We start from the raw sequence: 19,139 nt of genomic DNA on the forward strand, positions 1-19,139 counted from the left end.
GGCTGTTCACCAATAGGTTCCTGGCTACCGAGACCAGCCCAAGGATTATTTTGATTTTAGAAATATGTAAGCTCGTGCACAGATGAAAACAAGGGAAGCCGTTTTAAAGTTGGGGCCCATTATGAGTCAGGCAGAGAGGTACCCCTGGGAAAGATACTCCTCCACCCCCAATACGAGTTTTACTGTAATCGGGGCTGGACGCGCTAAAACGGAGTGTTTTTCGACAGACATTTCACCCTGAAGGCGGCTGAACTTTGTCATTATAACACCTCGTAATCTGGAACCACATATGATGTTGGACTGAGCAATTCCGGGTCTGGAATGTTATTCCTCATTCCACGGATGGGATATAATAGAATCGCTAATTCTGGCCCCTGTAAATCCACCTCTAATTAACAGGCCTCTCATAATGAGGTCGCTTCTTCTCTGATCTGCTGAGAGGTCCTAACATTGCCTGATACTAGTATAACAACTCTACTGGGCAGTATGAGTACTGCATGTTACTAGTAAAACAGCTCTGCTGGGGTGCAAGGTACTGCCCATTCTAAGTGTAACAGCTCTGCTGGGAAGTGTGAGTACTGCATGTTACTAGCATAACAGCTCTGCTAGGGAGTATGAGTACTGCATATTACTCGCATAACCGCTCTGCTAGGGAGTATGGGTACTGCATATTACTAGCATCACCGTTCTGCTAGGGAGTATGGGTACTGCATATTACTATATAACAGCTCTGCTAGGGAGTACGAGTAGTGCATATTACTAGTATACCAGCTCTGATGGGAAGTTTGAGTATTGCATATTACTACACTGACAACTCTGCTAGGAAGTATGAGTAGTGCATATTACTAGTATACCCGCTCTGCTGGGGAGAATGAGTACTGCATATTACTAGCATAAAAGCTCTGCTAGGGAGTATGCGTATTGCATGTAATTACACTGACAACTCTGCTGGGGAGTATGAGCACTGCATATTATTGCACACATAACTCTACTAGGGAGTATGAATTTTGCATATTACAAGTATAATAACTTTGCTAGGGAGTATGCACACTGCATATTAGTATTATAACAACTCTGATGAGGAGTATGAGTACTGCATATTATTATACTGAGAGCTCTGCTAGGGAGTACGAGTACTGCATATTACTAGTATAATGACCCTGCTAGGGAGTACGAGTACTGTATATTACTATTATAACAACTCTGCTGGGGAGTATGAGTGCTGCATGTTACTAGTATAACAACTCCACTGGGGTGTAATGGTATTGCCCATTCTAAGTGTAGCAGCTCTGCTGGAGAATGAGTACTGCATATTACTAGCATAACAACTCTGCTAGGGAGTATGAGTGTTGCATATTACTAGTATACCAGCTCTGCTAGGGAGTATGGGTACTGCATATGACTACATAACAGCTCTGCTAGGGAGTATGAGTGCTGCATATTACTGGCATAATGGTTCTGCTAGGAAGTATGAGTACTGCATATTACTAGTATACCCGCTCTGCTGGGGAGAATCAGTACTGCATATTACTAGCATAAAAGCTCTGCTAGGGAGTATGCGTATTGCATATTATTACACTGACATCTCTCCTGGGGAGTATGAGTAATGCATATTACTAGCATAACCGCTCTGCTACGGAGTATGGGTACTGCATATTACTAGCATAACCGCTCTGCTAGGGAGTATGGGTACTGCATATTACTAGCATAACCGCTCTGCTAGGGAGTATGGGTACTGCATATTACTAGCATAACCGCTCTGCTAGGGAGTATGGGTACTGCATATTACTAGCATAACAGCTCTGCTAGGGAGTATGGGTACTGCATATTACTACATAACAGCTCTGCTAGGGAGTATGAGTACTGCATACTACTAGCATAAAAGCTCTGCTAGGGAGTATGCGTATTGCATGTAATTACACTGACAACTCTGCTGGGGAGTATGAGCACTGCATATTATTGCACAGATAACTCTACTAGGGAGTATGAATTTTGCATATTACAAGTATAATAACTTTGCTAGGGAGTATGCACACTGCATATTAGTATTATAACAACTCTGATGAGGAGTATGAGTACTGCATATTATTATACTGAGAGCTCTGCTAGGGAGTACGAGTACTGCATATTACTATTATAACAACTCTGCTGGGGAGTATGAGTGCTGCATGTTACTAGTATAACAACTCCACTGGGGTGTAATGGTATTGCCCATTCTAAGTGTAGCAGCTCTGCTGGAGAATGAGTACTGCATATTACTAGCATAACAACTCTGCTAGGGAGTATGGGTACTGCATATTACTGGCATAATGGTTCTGCTAGGGAGTATGGTTACTGCATATTACTAGTATACCAGCTCTGTTGGGAAGTTTGAGTATTGCATATTACTACACTGACAACTCTGCTAGGAAGTATGAGTAGTGCATATTACAAGTATACCCGCTCTGCTGGGGAGAATGAGTACTGCATATTACTAGCATAAAAGCTCTGCTAGGGAGTATGCGTATTGCATATTATTACACTGACATCTCTCCTGGGGAGTATGAGTAATGCATATTACTAGCATAACCGCTCTGCTACGGAGTATGGATACTGCATATTACTAGCATAACCGCTCTGCTAGGGAGTATGGGTACTGCATATTACTAGCATAACCGCTCTGCTAGGGAGTATGGGTACTGCATATTACTAGCATAACGGCTCTGCTAGGGAGTATGGGTACTGCATATTACTACATAACAGCTCTGCTAGGGAGTATGAGTACTGCATATTACTAGCATAAAAGCTCTGCTAGGGAGTATGCGTATTGCATGTAATTACACTGACAACTCTGCTGGGGAGTATGAGCACTGCATATTATTGCACAGATAACTCTACTAGGGAGTATGAGTAGTGCATATTACTAGTATACCAGCTCTGCTAGGGAGTATGGGTACTGCATATGACTACATAACAGCTCTGCTAGGAAGTATGAGTACTGCATATTACTAGCATAACCGCTCTGCTAGGGAGTATGGGTACTGCATATTACTAGCATAACCGCTCTGCTAGGGAGTATGGGTACTGCATATTACTACATAACAGCTCTGCTAGGGAGTATGAGTAGTGCATATTACTAGTATACCAGCTCTGCTGGGAAGTTTGAGTATTGCATATTACTACACTGACAACTCTGCTAGGAAGTATGAGTACTGCATATTACTAGCATAACCGCTCTGCTAGGGAGTATGGGTACTGCATATTACTACATAACAGCTCTGCTAGGGAGTATGAGTAGTGCATATTACTAGTATACCAGCTCTGCTAGGGAGTATGGGTACTGCATATTACTACATAACAGCTCTGCTAGGAAGTATGAGTAGTGCATATTACTAGTATACCAGCTCTGCTGGGAAGTTTGAGTATTGCATATTACTACACTGACAACTCTGCTAGGAAGTATGAGTACTGCATATTACTAGCATAACCGCTCTGCTAGGGAGTATGGGTACTGCATATTACTACATAACAGCTCTGCTAGGGAGTATGAGTAGTGCATATTACTAGTATACCAGCTCTGCTAGGGAGTATGGGTACTGCATATTACTACATAACAGCTCTGCTAGGAAGTATGAGTAGTGCATATTACTAGTATACCAGCTCTGCTGGGAAGTTTGAGTATTGCATATTACTACACTGACAACTATGCTTGGAAGTATGAGTACTGCATATTACTAGTATACCCGCTCTGCTGAGGAGAATGAGTACTGCATATTACTAGCATAACCGCTCTGCTAGGGAGTATGGGTACTGCATATTACTAGCATAACCGCTCTGCTAGGGAGTATGGGTACTGCATATTACTACATAACAGCTCTGCTAGGAAGTATGAGTAGTGCATATTACTAGTATACCAGCTCTGCTGGGAAGTTTGAGTATTGCATATTACTACACTGACAACTATGCTTGGAAGTATGAGTACTGCATATTACTAGCATAACCGCTCTGCTAGGGAGTATGGGTACTGCATATTACTAGCATAACCGCTCTGCTAGGGAGTATGGGTACTGCATATTACTAGCATAACCGCTCTGCTAGGGAGTATGGGTACTGCATATTACTACATAACAGCTCTGCTAGGGAGTATGAGTAGTGCATATTACTAGTATACCAGCTCTGCTAGGGAGTATGGGTACTGCATATTACTACATAACAGCTCTGCTAGGAAGTATGAGTAGTGCATATTACTAGTATACCAGCTCTGCTGGGAAGTTTGAGTATTGCATATTACTACACTGACAACTGTGCTAGGAAGTATGAGTACTGCATATTACTAGCATAACCGCTCTGCTAGGGAGTATGGGTACTGCATATTACTAGCATAACCGCTCTGCTAGGGAGTATGGGTACTGCATATTACTACATAACAGCTCTGCTAGGAAGTATGAGTACTGCATATTACTAGTATACCCGCTCTGCTGGGAAGAATGAGTACTGCATATTATTAGCATAAAAGCTCTGCTAGGGAGTATGCGTATTGCATATTATTACACTGACAACTCTCCTGGGGAGTATGAGTAATGCATATTACTATTATAAGAACTCTGTTGAGGAGTATCTGCTAAGGAGTATCGCTACTGCATGTTACTAGCATAACAGCTGTGCTAGGGAGTGTGAGTAGTGCATATGACTGGTTTACCATCTCTGCTGGGAAGTATGAGTATTGCATATTACTAGCATACCAGCTCTGCTGGGGAGAATGAGTATTGCATATTACTAGCATACCAGCTCTGCTGGGGAGAATGAGTATTGCATATTACTAGCATAAAAACTCTGATGGGGAGTATGGGTACTGCATATTACTAGCATAACCGTTCTGCTAGGGAGTATGGGTACTGCATATTACTAGCATAACCGCTCTGCTAGGGAGTATGAGTACTGCATATTACTAGTATAACAACTGTGCTGGGGAGTATGATCATTTCCTCTTACTAATATAACAGCTCTGATAGGGAGAATGAGTACTGTGCATTACTGACATACCAGCTCTGCTGGGAAGTGAGGACTGCATATTACACTGACAACTCTGCTGGGAAGAACAAGTACTGCATATTATTACACTGGTAATTCTGCTAGCATAACAGGTCTGCTAGGGAGTATGAGTGCTGCATATTACTAGCATAACAGCTCTGCTAGGGAGTATGAGTGCTGCATATTACTAGCATTACAGCTCTGCTAGGGAGTATGAGTGCTGCATATTACTAGCATAACAGCTCTGCTAGGGAGTATGAGTGCTGCATATTACTAGCATAATAGCTCTGCTAGGGAGTATGAGTGCTGCATATTACTAGCATAGCAGCTCTGCTAGGGAGTATGAGTGCTGCATATTCTTAGTGTAACAGCTCTGCTAGGGAGTATGAGTACTGCATATTACTAGCATAACAGCTCTGCTAGGGAGTGTGAGTGCTGCATATTACTAGCATAACAGCTCTGCTAGGGAGTATGAGTGCTGCATATTACTAGCATAACAGCTCTGCTAGGGAGTATGAGTGCTGCATATTCTTAGTGTAACAGCTCTGCTAGGGAGTATGAGTACTGCATATTACTAGCATAACAGCTCTGCTAGGGAGTATGAGTGCTGCATATTACTAGCATAGCAGCTCTGCTAGGTAGTATGAGTGCTGCATATTCTTAGTGTAACAGCTCTGCTGGGGTGTACTGGTACTTGCCCATTCTAAGTGTAGCACCTTTGCTGAGAGGTGCCAGCCCTAATGATATTCCTACAGCATCTCTTCTGGGGAGTGAGAGTACTGAATGTTATTACCCTACAGCTCGCTGGGGTGCACTGATACTACCCGTTCTAAGTATGGGAACCCTGGTGAGAAGTGCTACTACCCATTATAGCTATAAAAGGTCTGCTAAAATGCTGTTCTGCCCAACAGCTCCGCCTTGACATGCGACTGCTGCCCATTGTAACAGATCTGCTGAGTTGTTCTGGTACCGCTCGTATGTGAACCATTTGTGTGATAAACTCTACTAAAAGGTTTTGGTTCTGCCCGCCCAATAGAACAGCTCTATTAAAAAGTATTTGCACTGCCCATTGTAAAGTCTGCTGATAAGTAGTTGTACTGCTTGGTACAACAGACTGCTGAGAAGTGCTAACACTGCCCATTCGACGCTCTACTGAGAAGCGCTGGTGACAGTCCAGTATAGCAGCTCTGCTGAGAAGTGCTGGTACTGCCCAGAATAATCGTTCTGCTGAGAAGCGGTAATACTGCCCAGTATAGCAGCTTAGCTAAGAGTGGTGGTACTGCCCATTAAAGCAGCTCTGCTGGGAGACCCTGGCACTACCCAGTTCAGCAGCTCTGCTGGGAAACCCTGGAACTGCCCAGTTCAGCAGCTCTGCTGGGAGACCCTGGAACTGCCCAGTTCAGCAGCTCTGCTGGGAGACCCTGGAACTGCCCAGTTCAGCAGCTCTGCTGGGAGACCCTGGCACTGTCCAGTTCAGCAGCTCTGCTGGAGAGACTGGCACTGCCCAGTTCAGCAGCTCTGCTGGGAGACCCTGGCACTGTCCAGTTCAGCAGCTCTGCTGGGAGACCCTGGCACTGCCCAGTTCAGCAGCTCTGCTGGGAGACCCTGGAACTGCCCAGTTCAGCAGCTCTGCTGGGAGACCCTGGCACTGCCCAGTTCAGCAGCTCTGCTGGGTGACCCTGGCACTGCCCAGTTCAGCAGCTCTGCTGGGAGACCCTGGCTCTGTCCAGTTCACTCTGCTGGAGACCCTGGCACTGCCCAGTTCAGCCGCTCTGCTGGTTGACCCTGGCACTGCCCAGTTCAGCAGCTCTGCTGGGTGACCCTGGCACTGCCCAGTTCACTCTGCTGGGATTCCCTGGCTCTGCCCAGTTCAGCCGCTCTGCTGGGAGAGCCCGGCACTGCCCAGTTCAGCAGCTCTGCTGGGTGACCCTGGCACTGCCCAGTTCAGCAGCTCTGCTGGGAGACCCTGGCACTGCCCAGTTCAGCAGCTCTGCTGGGAGACCCTGGCACTGCCCAGTTCAGCCGCTCTGCTGGGAGAGCCCGGCACTGCCCAGTTCAGCAGCTCTGCTGGGAGACCCTGGCACTGCCCAGTTCAGCCGCTCTGCTGGGAGACCCTGGCACTGCCCAGTTCAGCCGCTCTGCTGGGAGACCCTGGCACTGCCCAGTTCAGCCGCTCTGCTGGGTGACCCTGGCACTGCCCAGTTCAGCAGCTCTGCTGGGAGACCCTGGCACTGCCCAGTTCAGCAGCTCTGCTGGGAGACCCTGGCACTGCCCAGTTCAGCCGCTCTGCTGGGAGAGCCCGGCACTGCCCAGTTCAGCAGCTCTGCTGGGTGACCCTGGCACTGCCCAGTTCAGCAGCTCTGCTGGGAGACCCTGGCACTGCCCAGTTCAGCCGCTCTGCTGGGAGACCCCGGCACTGCCCAGTTCAGCCGCTCTGCTGGGAGACCCTGGCACTGCCCAGTTCAGCCGCTCTGCTGGGAGAGCCCGGCACTGCCCAGTTCAGCAGCTCTGCTGGGAGACCCTGGCACTGCCCAGTTCAGCCGCTCTGCTGGGAGACCCTGGCACTGCCCAGTTCAGCCGCTCTGCTGGGAGACCCTGGCACTGCCCAGTTCAGCCGCTCTGCTGGGAGACCCTGGCACTGCCCAGTTCAGCCGCTCTGCTGGGAGACCCTGGCACTGCCCAGTTCAGCCGCTCTGCTGGGAGAGCCCGGCACTGCCCAGTTCAGCAGCTCTGCTGGGAGACCCTGGCACTGCCCAGTTCAGCCGCTCTGCTGGGAGACCCTGGCACTGCCCAGTTCAGCCGCTCTGCTGGAGACCCTGGCACTGCCCAGTTCAGCCGCTCTGCTGGGAGAGCCCGGCACTGCCCAGTTCAGCAGCTCTGCTGGGAGACCCTGGCACTGCCCAGTTCAGCCGCTCTGCTGGGAGACCCTGGCACTGCCCAGTTCAGCCGCTCTGCTGGAGACCCTGGCACTGCCCAGTATAACGACAGCCAGCAGCCCTGCTGAGAACCCCTTTCATGATGCCAGGCCATGACCCCGGCCTTCGCCCCCTCCCCGGACCCACCTCTCTCCATCCCTCCTTGGCCCAGGGCGGGGCGCCCGGCTGCGGCAGGTGCCCAGTCGGCCAGTTGCGGCTGGGAGGCGCGCGCCGCTCCCGCCCCGTGTTGCTGAGCAGAGAGAGCCCGTGGATCGGTGGTTTCTGCCGCCGCCTCCTCCTCCGTGGGACCGACCGGGGCTGACTCATTGCATCATGAGGAGCTGCGCCGGCTGGCGGCGGCTGCTGGCTGGCGTCTGAGGGAGGAATCCAGGTCACGGGCGCCCACCTCTGCGCTGGCATCCCCAGGAAGACATGCCGGTGCCCGGCCCCCTCCCGCGGGCCCCCCTGCGCAGGAGATAGACGCGGAGCATCGACCCCTCCGAGCCTGGTGAGTGCGGGGCATGTGTGCCCACAGCGCATCCCTGAAGCGCCCAGAGGCCGGGCCGGTGGGCGCTGGCACGGGGTACTGCGCTGCGCGGCTGAGCCCCTGGCACGCGGGGCATGTGTGCCCACAGCGCATCCCTGTGTCTGGCGCCTGAGTCATCCCTGAAGCGCCCAGAGGCCGGGCCGGTGGGCGCTGGCGCGGGATGCAGCGCTGCGCGGCTGAGCCCCTGGCACGCGGGGCATGTGTGCCCACAGCGCATCCCTGTGTCTGGCGCCTGAGTCATCCCTGAAGCGCCCAGAGGCCGGGCCGGTGGGCGCTGGCGCGGGATGCAGCGCTGCGCGGCTGAGCCCCTGGCACGCGGGGCATGTGTGCCCACAGCGCATCCCTGTGTCTGGCGCCTGAGTCATCCCTGAAGCGCCCAGAGTCCGGGCCGGTGGGCGCTGGCGCGGGATGCAGCGCTGCGCGACAGAGCCCCTGGCACGCGGGGCACTTACCTGGGACCCTCTTACCAGCTCCCCCTGTGTTTATTTTTTACCAGGTCACTCGTCTCCCCCTTTACTGTTTGTTTGCCAGCCAGCATCCACCAGGAAAGAAAATATTTGTGTTTGGGAATTTTCCATTAGTTGCGTTTCCGCGGGACACCGGTGTTGTGCCAGGCGGGCTCGCCAAGGCGGCGTTGTGCAATGTTTGAACACCCCGTGCAGGACCGGTGCACCGACCTTCGCTGCTCCACTGTATTTATGTTTCCATCGCTCAGCTGAAGTTGTGTTTCCAGTTGGCACATTTCTTCTGTTACTTGGAGTTCACATGTATAAATGCTTGGCTATACCTTAGGGGGTGCACTGAGGCCCAGTGACTTTCTTGCAGGGCCACTGAAATTATGCGGCAAAGTAGGGACACATTATGCGGCAGTATTCAGAACATTGGCCAGCAAGTAAAGGCAAAGTATGTCGCACACTAAGTGATATTGTTATTTTTAATTTAACACTATATGGGCAAAGTTGCACCCCAGTAGCACTTTAACACATGAGTGCGTCACCAGCACCTGAAAGGTAATCGTGTAACCATTGCAAACGGTCTGCCGTTGTCAGAACCACATTCTGCTGCTATTTTATCAACTATTTGTCCGTTTAAATCGGGCAGAAACATTTTTGGGGAAGAAATCTACAAATTATGCGGCAGATGGTGGATTATGTGGTAGATGTGTCAAGTCCGTGATGGTGCTGAAAACGCTGCGGCTGCAGACTCGAATTCTTCCAGGGGCCCTGCTCTCTTCTAATCGGGGTGCTCGGGAAGGCAGTCCCCGCAGTGTGGGGTACAGAGACCGGGAAGTGGGTGAACAACCTTTACAACGCAACTTTTACCACGCAGTGCCTTTACGACTTAACTATTACAACGCAAACCATTACATTGCATTGCGCTGGGGGGCGCTCTAGGATAGGGAATAGGTTTAATGTACTATCCAACACCTTCCTTACTATCCACGGGGACTGGAGTTGGAATAGTAAATTAAACTATTCACTATCCAGCGCCCAAAAGCATTATGCGTTGTAAAGGTATTCGTTGTAAATACCGCGTTGTAAAGGCATGCGATGTAAATGTATGCGTTGTAACGTCATACATCCCCGGAAGTGTGGGGGAGGAAGGACAGGGGCAGCTGTGCCTCATAATGGGAGAATTACAGAGTGTTTCTATTAATAGTCTTCAAAATCCTGTCTTTCCTCGAATTTCACAGTGAGTGTTTTTGCCAATTGTGAGAAAAGGGGCAGTTCTCAGAGGCGGGTAAATCAACACAGCCACATTTCTACCTCCCCTTCTCAATTTGCAGCTGAATATTGCAACCAAAATTGTAGATTCTGCTATGCCTTGAGTGGAATATTGGCCAGAATTGTAAGCCTCCCAATTTCAGTTTACAGTGTTTTGTGTGTGTCTATCTTTGTATATGAGAAAAATCTAATAAACAGGTTTTGAGGGAAAAAAAATGTTTACAGTCTCCTTGCACCGCTGGCTCAAGTGCAGGGCCCTGCTGCTGTGCGCAAAGGGCTGTGAATGTAATTTGATTTCTCGCTCTTTTGTGGTTGTGTTGATTGCAGTCGGCAGAGCTCCAGAATTTATGTGGCACTAGACGATAGATTTATCTGTCAGACAATTGCAGTGGTTTGGCACTCATTTCAAAATGGTGTTAAGTCTTATTCACGGTAATTCAGCACAAGACCATATTATTTCATGCACAACTTCAAAAATTCATGTTCTCCATTAGCTGAGTTTTGAAAATAATTCTTTATTCATGTTCACATTCTTCTTCTTATTATAGAAAGGGATAACCACAGTAGCCAATGCGTTTCGTCCTGCTGGACTTCTTCAGGGCTACAAACACACATAAATACAAAATAACATAAAGACGTATTTACATTATGTACAAAAACCTGATCATACATTAAGTTGCATATACCATCGTTATTGAACAATGTATTAAAATGTCTAATCTCTTGCCATAGATGCCTCGTCAGGGGTAGTAAGCGCTATATAAATGCAATTACAATACAATACAATATAACATGAACAATAGGATGCAAAGATTTCAATGTAAAGTTAGAAATTGAGCATGATAGTTGTTTTTAAATATTAAGTTTGTTCCATGTCATCATTTTCCATCATTATCGTGAGCTGACATTGGTCTGATTCTAGATGTGTTACGTTGTTTTCACGATAGAGATTCCTTAAAACCATTTTTTTTTAGAGCTAAATGGCTGTAACAAATTCTGCTTGCCATATTTAAAATAAGCGCATTCATCGATCCGCAAATACATTCCTTTTGAAGATGGTAATCATATTCAACTGATTAACTTTTATGAGAGGACTTGATTGATCTGTCAGGGGTGAATAGATTAGGCACCAATCAAAGGAACATCCTATGGCAAGGAAGGGCAAATTGTACGGCAGATTATCCAATGAAGTGCAAATAACGCAGCACGATCTGCGTCATAAACAGTTATTTTAACATTCAAACACATTGATATCAAAGGGAGCAGCTTTATTCACTTACAATCAATGATTTTGTTTACAAGTGGCATGGTCACACCCGTTTATGAACATTGCCCTTTCGATCTCATGGAACAAAAATAGGTTTTGTACAACATGCACAGCGTCCAGTGAGCAGAAACAAGCCTACATGGGCCTCTTTCTTGGAATAAAAGGTGCTCCACTTTTAATCTGTGCATTCCAGCTTTGTTTTACCACTTTTCTTCCGTGTAGCGCTTACTCTTTATTCACAGGCCGGGGCGTATGGGAGAGCTTCTGTCTAGAATGACTCCGCCCTATGAAGAAGTAGCGTACATTACGTATTTATTATTAATCACCTCACTTGAAGGGTCTGTAAGAAAGGCAATGTATATTGGTCTAAAACTGGGACACTGGACTTCAACTGTAGTCGACACCCAGATTATCTGGCATGGATGACTAAATTGGGCACCATTGTTGACTACATTTTGTGATGAATCAATTTATCCTCCGTAATGCGGCACATTCTTAGGCGGTGCTCTTTCACTACTTTCGCAATTGAGCATATATCAATACCAGTCCTCTTATATGCAGTCGATGCCGTTCTTATGACAAGAAAGGCGAACAGTCTATAGTTTTTGTTGAAGGGGTCTCCCCCCTTTGCGTATGGTTGACTTAAGGGTAAATATGTCCATATCCTCCACTATGGTCCCAGGTCCTAGGAAGATCAAGGTCAAAACACACGCGATTGGGTCCTCATTGTTGTATAGGATTCCCATTTTTCATTATTTGGGCATCCCCTTTGATGAAGAGCTAAACTGGTCTCACTTACTCAACGCTAGGTCTTTGCAATTTCAGAGAGCTGTCGACGCAGTGATTAGATTTGTATCAAGACGCCCGTGCCATGGACCTGTGAAGGAATTTATTTATATTCATAAGGCAAAATGTTCTGTGGTGGCCTTATTTGGACCCAGTGTTTGGGGACATAGCAACTCTCCTTTACTTCAGGGAATTGAAGACCGCTTTCTACGAAGGCTCCTGGCAGTGCCAAGGGCCATGTAATACAAACCTGGAGGATATTGTGGCATAACATTTGGCATCAATCATATTCAGGACTTTCAAAAGCTCTTTTGGTTGACTTCTTGGCCCATGATAATGTACTTCAAATTCTATCATTTTCATATTTGAAGCATACTTTTTCAGACGTGTTTGTCCCCCCAGTATTATGGTAACTTTGGGGTTTTAGATAAAGTTTCCAAAGATATTATGAAAAAAACATTCCTAACATATGGGGCTAGGATGTGCAATTTAATGGCCGATTCGCTAAGGACAGTGGTTGCGCACTAAGCCCTGTGTGTCTTCATAGAGTACGAACTGTATCCGACTCTTATCCAAAATTTTCAATACAGATTTTTTTTAACCTATTTTAGACTTAGCACGGCTAACATTCGACAGCATGGCGCTGCTTTATGCTATTTACAGAAACAAAGCCCCCTTCACATATGCTGCGTTGTTTTAAATGTTATCAAAGCTGCACTCATCATCAGGAAGCGCTATAAGACGTCTGAATTTTTGTAGTTTTATGTCGGTTTTATTTTATTGTATTGTGCTTTTATGGCTGCGAGCCAACTAAAGTATTTCGATGATTTTGATGATAATGCGGTCTGTGATGAAGTTTCAGCTCATTAGCACCAGTTTAACTAGGAGGGTCCTGATAATATCATTGCAAATGCTTCATGCAGATCTTGGTCCTGATGCTGGGCGTGTTCCATTAGCTGTCCATCACGTTGATGCAAAGATGCAGGACCTGTTGGAAAGAACTGCAAGAGACGACTGAGCCCAGAAGAAGACTCAAGCGAGGGAGCGCTCCCTGGACCTCAAGGCGCTCAACTTGAGTCCGCTTCTGGGGAAGCTGAGTCCATTAAATGGTGCCTGGCCGGATGAGGAAGTAAAATGGAGTCCAGGATGGAGAATTTGAACAATCTTCAGTGAGAAGCAATGCTGAGAACATCAGGAGTGACCAGTACGGTGCTAAACCAGAGGCCGCAAGCTGAGGTGCGGTTCACGCGGGTCCACTAGTGAGGAGACACCTACCCCAACGAGGAGGGCTTACAGTCGACACCAGAATGGTTCCATACCTGGCTCCGAGGCGGGCGACACTATGGAGACGGTGGAGGAGAGCGAGACAATTAAAAAGTTCCGCTGTGGGCGTGGGAAGAGTTTTGAGTGGACACCGCCATGTGCTTCTGGTCACGAGGCCTATAGCGTTTGGCTGTAAGAATGTTTTTAGCCCTTAAGAAAGAGCTGAACATCCCTCTCGCCAACTTAGGTTGACGGGGCAAGGCTACTTCTCAGCTCAAATCAGACACGACGTTTCTCGCAAATGTCAGGCGCAGGAACGAGGCTGCAGGAGCTTTTATCGAGGAAGTCACTTCTGTGGATGGGGTCGCCCCATAGGGGTTGGCGGTGGCTCATGTCCCTCCTTTGTGCGGATTTCTCGTGGGAGAGTGGGTCAGCGGGTGATGGACTGACACAGTTGATTAACCCCTCTGATTTCTCTTCTTTCCCTTTGGGTACAGGTTGTCCACAGGGCTTCCTGCTGAGTAAATCACATATAACTGTGCTTCGCCTGTAGTCATCGGCTTGCTTGGCAAGGCAACCCTGCGGTGCAGTGTACCGAGAGCCGGAAGTGTGAGGGAAAGGCTGCAGTGCTTTTTGATGCAAAAGTTCTTACAATAAAAAGATTTAAAGCATTAAAAAGTGCAGAACAACGCTGTGTCCTCGTGCTTTCATGTGTTATGGAAGTTGAGGAAGTTTGTTCTGTTTCTCTCAAGACTTTCCAAGCTAAAGTGATCTGTATGTTTCTTTCCTCCTATAGACGAAGACAGTGTGTTCTCCCTGGACCCTCCTGACGCCGTCTTACCTGAACGACAAGGGGTTCAGAACTTACTGGCGAGGAAGGTAGTAGGGCTTAGCAAGTTTGATCATGTGTCAACGGCTTGTAGACCTCTTCGCGTGGTCCCTGTGAAGGGTTAGTTGCGAGACCTCTGCCTTATGTATGAGGTATACCATGGGCTTGAGCTTTCTCGCTTGTGAGATCAATACTCTAGAGCAGGGGTCTTCAAACTGGAGTGTGTGCCCCCCTAGGGGGGCTTTAACTGATCCCAGGGGCGGAAGGAGGGGTTAAAAGAAGCATTATGCTGATAGCAGTGCTTTGTTTTAAGCTGAAAAAAAACAAGCGGCAATAAGTCACTCTGTAATGGGCCATCATTAACATTGTTTATCATTTATATCTACCCGGGAGTATGTGTCAAAAGGGAAGAAACTCCAAATATCCTTCAAAACCCCCACTTCTAATAATCACGCCGTGGATACTTTTGCATGTTAGTAAGGCCTGGCTGACCAGAATAGTATATTTGACAATCATGTATTTGATTGCATTTTTAAAATAACTTAACTGCAATCTTTAACCCCTTCCATGCTTGTGACGGAACCATTCCGTCACGAGCCACGGTGATGCTGTGCTGGTGACGGAATGGTTACGCCACGGCACGGCCGCCACGCCTGCGCGGTGCTGATTTCGTGCCTGCGCTGAGCCTTCTATTAGGCGGGCGGGGCAGTGACAGAACCATTCCGTCACAAGCACAGCACCACTGCGGCTCGTGACGGAGTGATTCCGTCACGAGCATGGTGGCGCCGCACGGCCCCCCCTCCCCCCTAGCGCTGCGGCAGAACTACGGCCGCGGCCAAGGGGTTAAATAAGTCTAGACAGACTTAAACATTGTCAATTTAATAGAAAAATTGTGAAAAATTCCCGGGGTGGGGGGGCGGTGGAGGGCAGTGGTGCTCTAGACAGAGTGCTGTACGTGTCCTGCTCGTGGCCACATGCAAAGTGCTACAAACTTCCCCTCATACACTTGGGTCCTGAAGTGTGAGACGATCACAGCCCTCTGCCCTGCAGTCTTCAAAACCAACTTTCTTTCAGAGAGACCTTTAACACCTTATTCTTGCGCAAGACTAGTTACGCTCAGGCGTGAACGGAAGATATACAAGTAATAAAATTAATTAAAACTTTTTTAGAAGTATGAGATACATCTTTTCTTCTTTTAACCTGGACCTTTTCCTTTCCTTTTTAACCTTCGCCCTTCCCTTACGGTATACTTTATTGAACTCATAGGCTATACGTTACCAAACTATAACCCTATCACCTACCTCCATCCTTTAATTTTTACCTGTACCATTTCCATTTTATTTAATCCTTTGCTTTGGTTCTCCTGGTTTTGTCCTCCGACCTTTTTGTTTTTTGAGTTTTTTTATCCCAGAAAATAGACATATCTGCTCCAGGTCATGACCCGCGGCATCTCCTGTCCTCCGCATGCGCCCAAGGTCACCGGCTAACGTCACAGCCATGCATCGCCCCTACCTATGATTTTGCAGAGCTTCCTGTCCTTTCTGCAGCCCCATGCCCCGGCCCTCAGGCTGCCTTTTAAACCTCGAGGCCCATTATATGCCAGGCCTTGCCCGTTCAAAGCTTGCACACGACATGTCCAACTCCCTAAAATATGACCCACAGACTGCAGCTGGTCCAGAGTGCAGCAGCAAGGCAGCTGTGCAATGTCCCTGCTCGGGAGTAGGTAAAAAAGCACCTAAAGGGACTCCATTGGCTCCATTCCGTTTGAATATTTTTATTTGGCATATTTAACCATAAAAATAACACTTTACAAACAATGAAAACATGATTTATCCCAAAGGTTTTACCATAAAACAGTGTACTACACAGTAAAAGCCTGCTAAAATAGACAATAAAAGGCCCACATATAAACTCTCAGTTCTTCTCCAAAGTCGCAAGGAGATGCTTGTACATTCGCCAGATCATAGGTAAGATTGCATTTTCACCATATGTTCATTTCAACCTCTGCCATTTCCTTCAGTGACTCCTCTATAGCAATTAAGAATCTTCCTATTGCACATGCCACATTTGAAAAATCTCATATTTGTCAATAAGCTAAGTGCTTGATCTCTACTGAAACTTTTATATACAATGGCTCCCAGTAGAGGCCAAAGTCAAATAAAAGGCTCTGGCCATAACGCACAGAGCTCTACATAACAGGGGCCCTAGAAAAACCAAGAGTTTAGTTTTCCCTTACATCCCAAATATGTATTTGAGACTCTTAAAAGTAACAAGGGCCAGGAAGGAGAGAAGGGGAGGTAGATCTTTCTCCCACCTAGCCCCAAACTCTGGAATTCTCTACCACGGTTATATCGGACACTGGTCAAAGAATTGCAGTTTCGCAAAGCAATTAAAACATGACTGTTTAAGCAATACCTTTAATCTCGTTCCGACTTCAACCAACACCGTGTCTCTTAGCGCTGGGAAGCCATGCGCTCTATAAGTCCCAAAATAATAATAATGAGAACTAGAACCAGGAGTGCAGAAATACTTCCATTCCCCCAGGGTGGCTGCTGTTCCAAGAAAATTGCGTTAGGAAAGCCAAATTATTTTTCAAAATGTGCAGCGCGTGCAGCGTCCCCTTGCTGCCGCGTTTGCCCTTTCACTTTCACTTTCAGCTTGTTTACTCTCGGGTGTTCTCTCGCTCCCCACCGTTGTCGCACACAGACGCGTCGTGATGCACACAACTGTGTACCTCTTTGCATTGTCGCGTCCCCAGGATACCCGAGAAGATACACGCTCTTCACTTCCTAATGTGATGAGTGCGACACAGAGCGGCTCGGCACCGCACCACGGGAACTCTGGGATGGGAGCGGGTCCTATTGGAAACTTAAAAGATGCTGAGTCAAGTCTGACATACAGGGCCACAGGGGGCCAGGAGGGGCTGTCTCTCAAAGGAAGAGCAGAGGGGATCCATGTCCCACCAAGAGACAAGAGGCTGTCTCTCAAAGGAGTACAAAAGGGGGTGGTGATGGACGGAGCATCTGAACCAATCAAACACTCACACCCAGTCAACAGATCTGGGTTTAATCCATCACCATTCTTTAGCCCACTCTGCCACCCCAGTTCAGACATGGCCATATGCAAATCAGTCTGACCCTGTGCCTCATGGGAACAGTCCAGCCCGAACTGCCAAGCCATGTCTTCCTTGGACCGGAAACAAGCTTCCGAGGACCGGTTTCTGGCATTACAGCCGTCTTCAGCCCGGCTTGCTTGAATCCAGTGGCAAAGTGAGCAAGGGACTCAACGTCTGAGCATACCCTGCCAACTTAGGGCGAACAAAGCGGTACAGAAACCGGTCCTTGGAAGCTTGTTTCGGGTCCAGGGAAGGCATGGCTTGGCAGTTCGGGCTGGACTGTTCCCATGAGGTCATGCTCGTCACGAGTGCAGCTCAACCGTCCCTAATGACGAGCTGAGCTCGTCAACAGCACACAAGGGGTTAAAGGAAACTGACGATAAAAAGGTCTCATCATCCTGGGTAACAGGAGATGGGACAGAGGTCTCACAAAGAGAGAAGAGGCTGTCTCTCAAAGGAAGCTGACGATAAAGAGATCTCATCATCCCGGGGAACAGGAGAGAGACACGGGTCTCACAAACAGACAAGAGGCGGTCTCTCAAAGGAACCTGGTGTTAAAGATATCTCATCATGCCTGTATTCTATAAATATGTTTATTTTCTTCTTTTTCAGGCTTGTCTGATGGACTCCCTTTAAGCCGTGGTCTCATCGGGGGGCACCTGTGTGGCTGAAGAGCAGTTAGTCCGTGTATCTGGCGCACACCCATGTGTATGTTAGGTCATACAGTGTGTGATTTGATGTGTGCACAGGTCCTTGGTTAATGTTGTACAGGTTTAGAGTTCCAAACACTAGTTTAGGGGTTATTAGGGTCACCCCTTGCCTGTTAGCACCATATTACTTGAACGTATGTCGACCAGACAGCCAGATACTACGCAGAGCGCAAGTATCCCTTAATACTAGAAACCCCTACTAGTGGATACCCACACCCATGTGTGTGTTAGGTCATACAGTGTGCTTAATCTGCCTGATCTGGGAGTTGCCTGATCTTGCAGACAAATAGGGCAACACATTTTTAAGATATGCATTCTATCATAACTGGAGATGACACACATACCTGCAATGTGGAATTCACCTTCCCGCCCATGCCGAGGGCACATGTCCGCTTCACACTGCTCCCGAAAGTAAGTTTATTAGATATAGTCTCTGGTTACCATCAACAAGCAGAACCTAAAACTGAGGTCAAGTCATGTCTCTGAGTGGGACTGCTCTGGTTCGCAACATGCTAGACCACCGCAGGGTTGTGTCCTCTGAACAGGAACTGGACTTTACAAACCCAAAGTCAATGTACTCTTATTGGGAACCTGCCCGATAGATACTAAACCTGATGGACAGGTCCGAAGTCACGTTCTCTGAACGTGAACCTGAACTTACAGATACAACGTGACGTTCTCTGGCTGAGAACCTGCTTGATACTAAACCCGACGGGCATGTTCAAAGGCACGTTCTGTGAACCTGGAGCCAGTCTGGGTGCTGCTAAACCTAACAACAGAACCGAAATAACATTCTCTTATTGGGAACCCACCTGATACTAAACCCGACGGGCAGGTCCAAAGTCACGTTCTCTTAATGGCAACCCACCTGATTCTAAACCCGACGGGCAGGTCCAAAGTCACGTTCTCATATTGGGAACCCACCTGATTCTAAATCTAACAGGCAGGTCCAAAGTTATGTTCTCTTATTGGG

General features: G+C 47.7%; 1 protein-coding gene across 4 annotated transcripts in view; it reads left to right on the forward strand.

The window, feature by feature from the left end:
- Nucleotides 1–19,139, forward strand: part of THRB (thyroid hormone receptor beta) — a 597,833-nt gene that overhangs the window by 121,147 nt on the left and 457,547 nt on the right. Inside the window, exon 1 of one of the 4 annotated variants that reach the window (XM_078663979.1) lies at nucleotides 7,959–8,433. The exons of 2 other annotated variants lie outside the window; for them this stretch is intronic. The gene's annotated coding sequence lies outside the window, so the exon portion shown is untranslated. Of the gene's footprint in view, nucleotides 1–7,958; nucleotides 8,434–19,139 lie in introns of those variants that run through there. One more of the 4 variants, XM_078663974.1, reaches the window with a different exon arrangement.

Source organism: Lissotriton helveticus, chromosome 10 (genome assembly GCF_964261635.1).
Source record: "Lissotriton helveticus chromosome 10, aLisHel1.1, whole genome shotgun sequence".
In the NCBI taxonomy this organism is placed as follows: domain Eukaryota; kingdom Metazoa; phylum Chordata; class Amphibia; order Caudata; family Salamandridae; genus Lissotriton; species Lissotriton helveticus.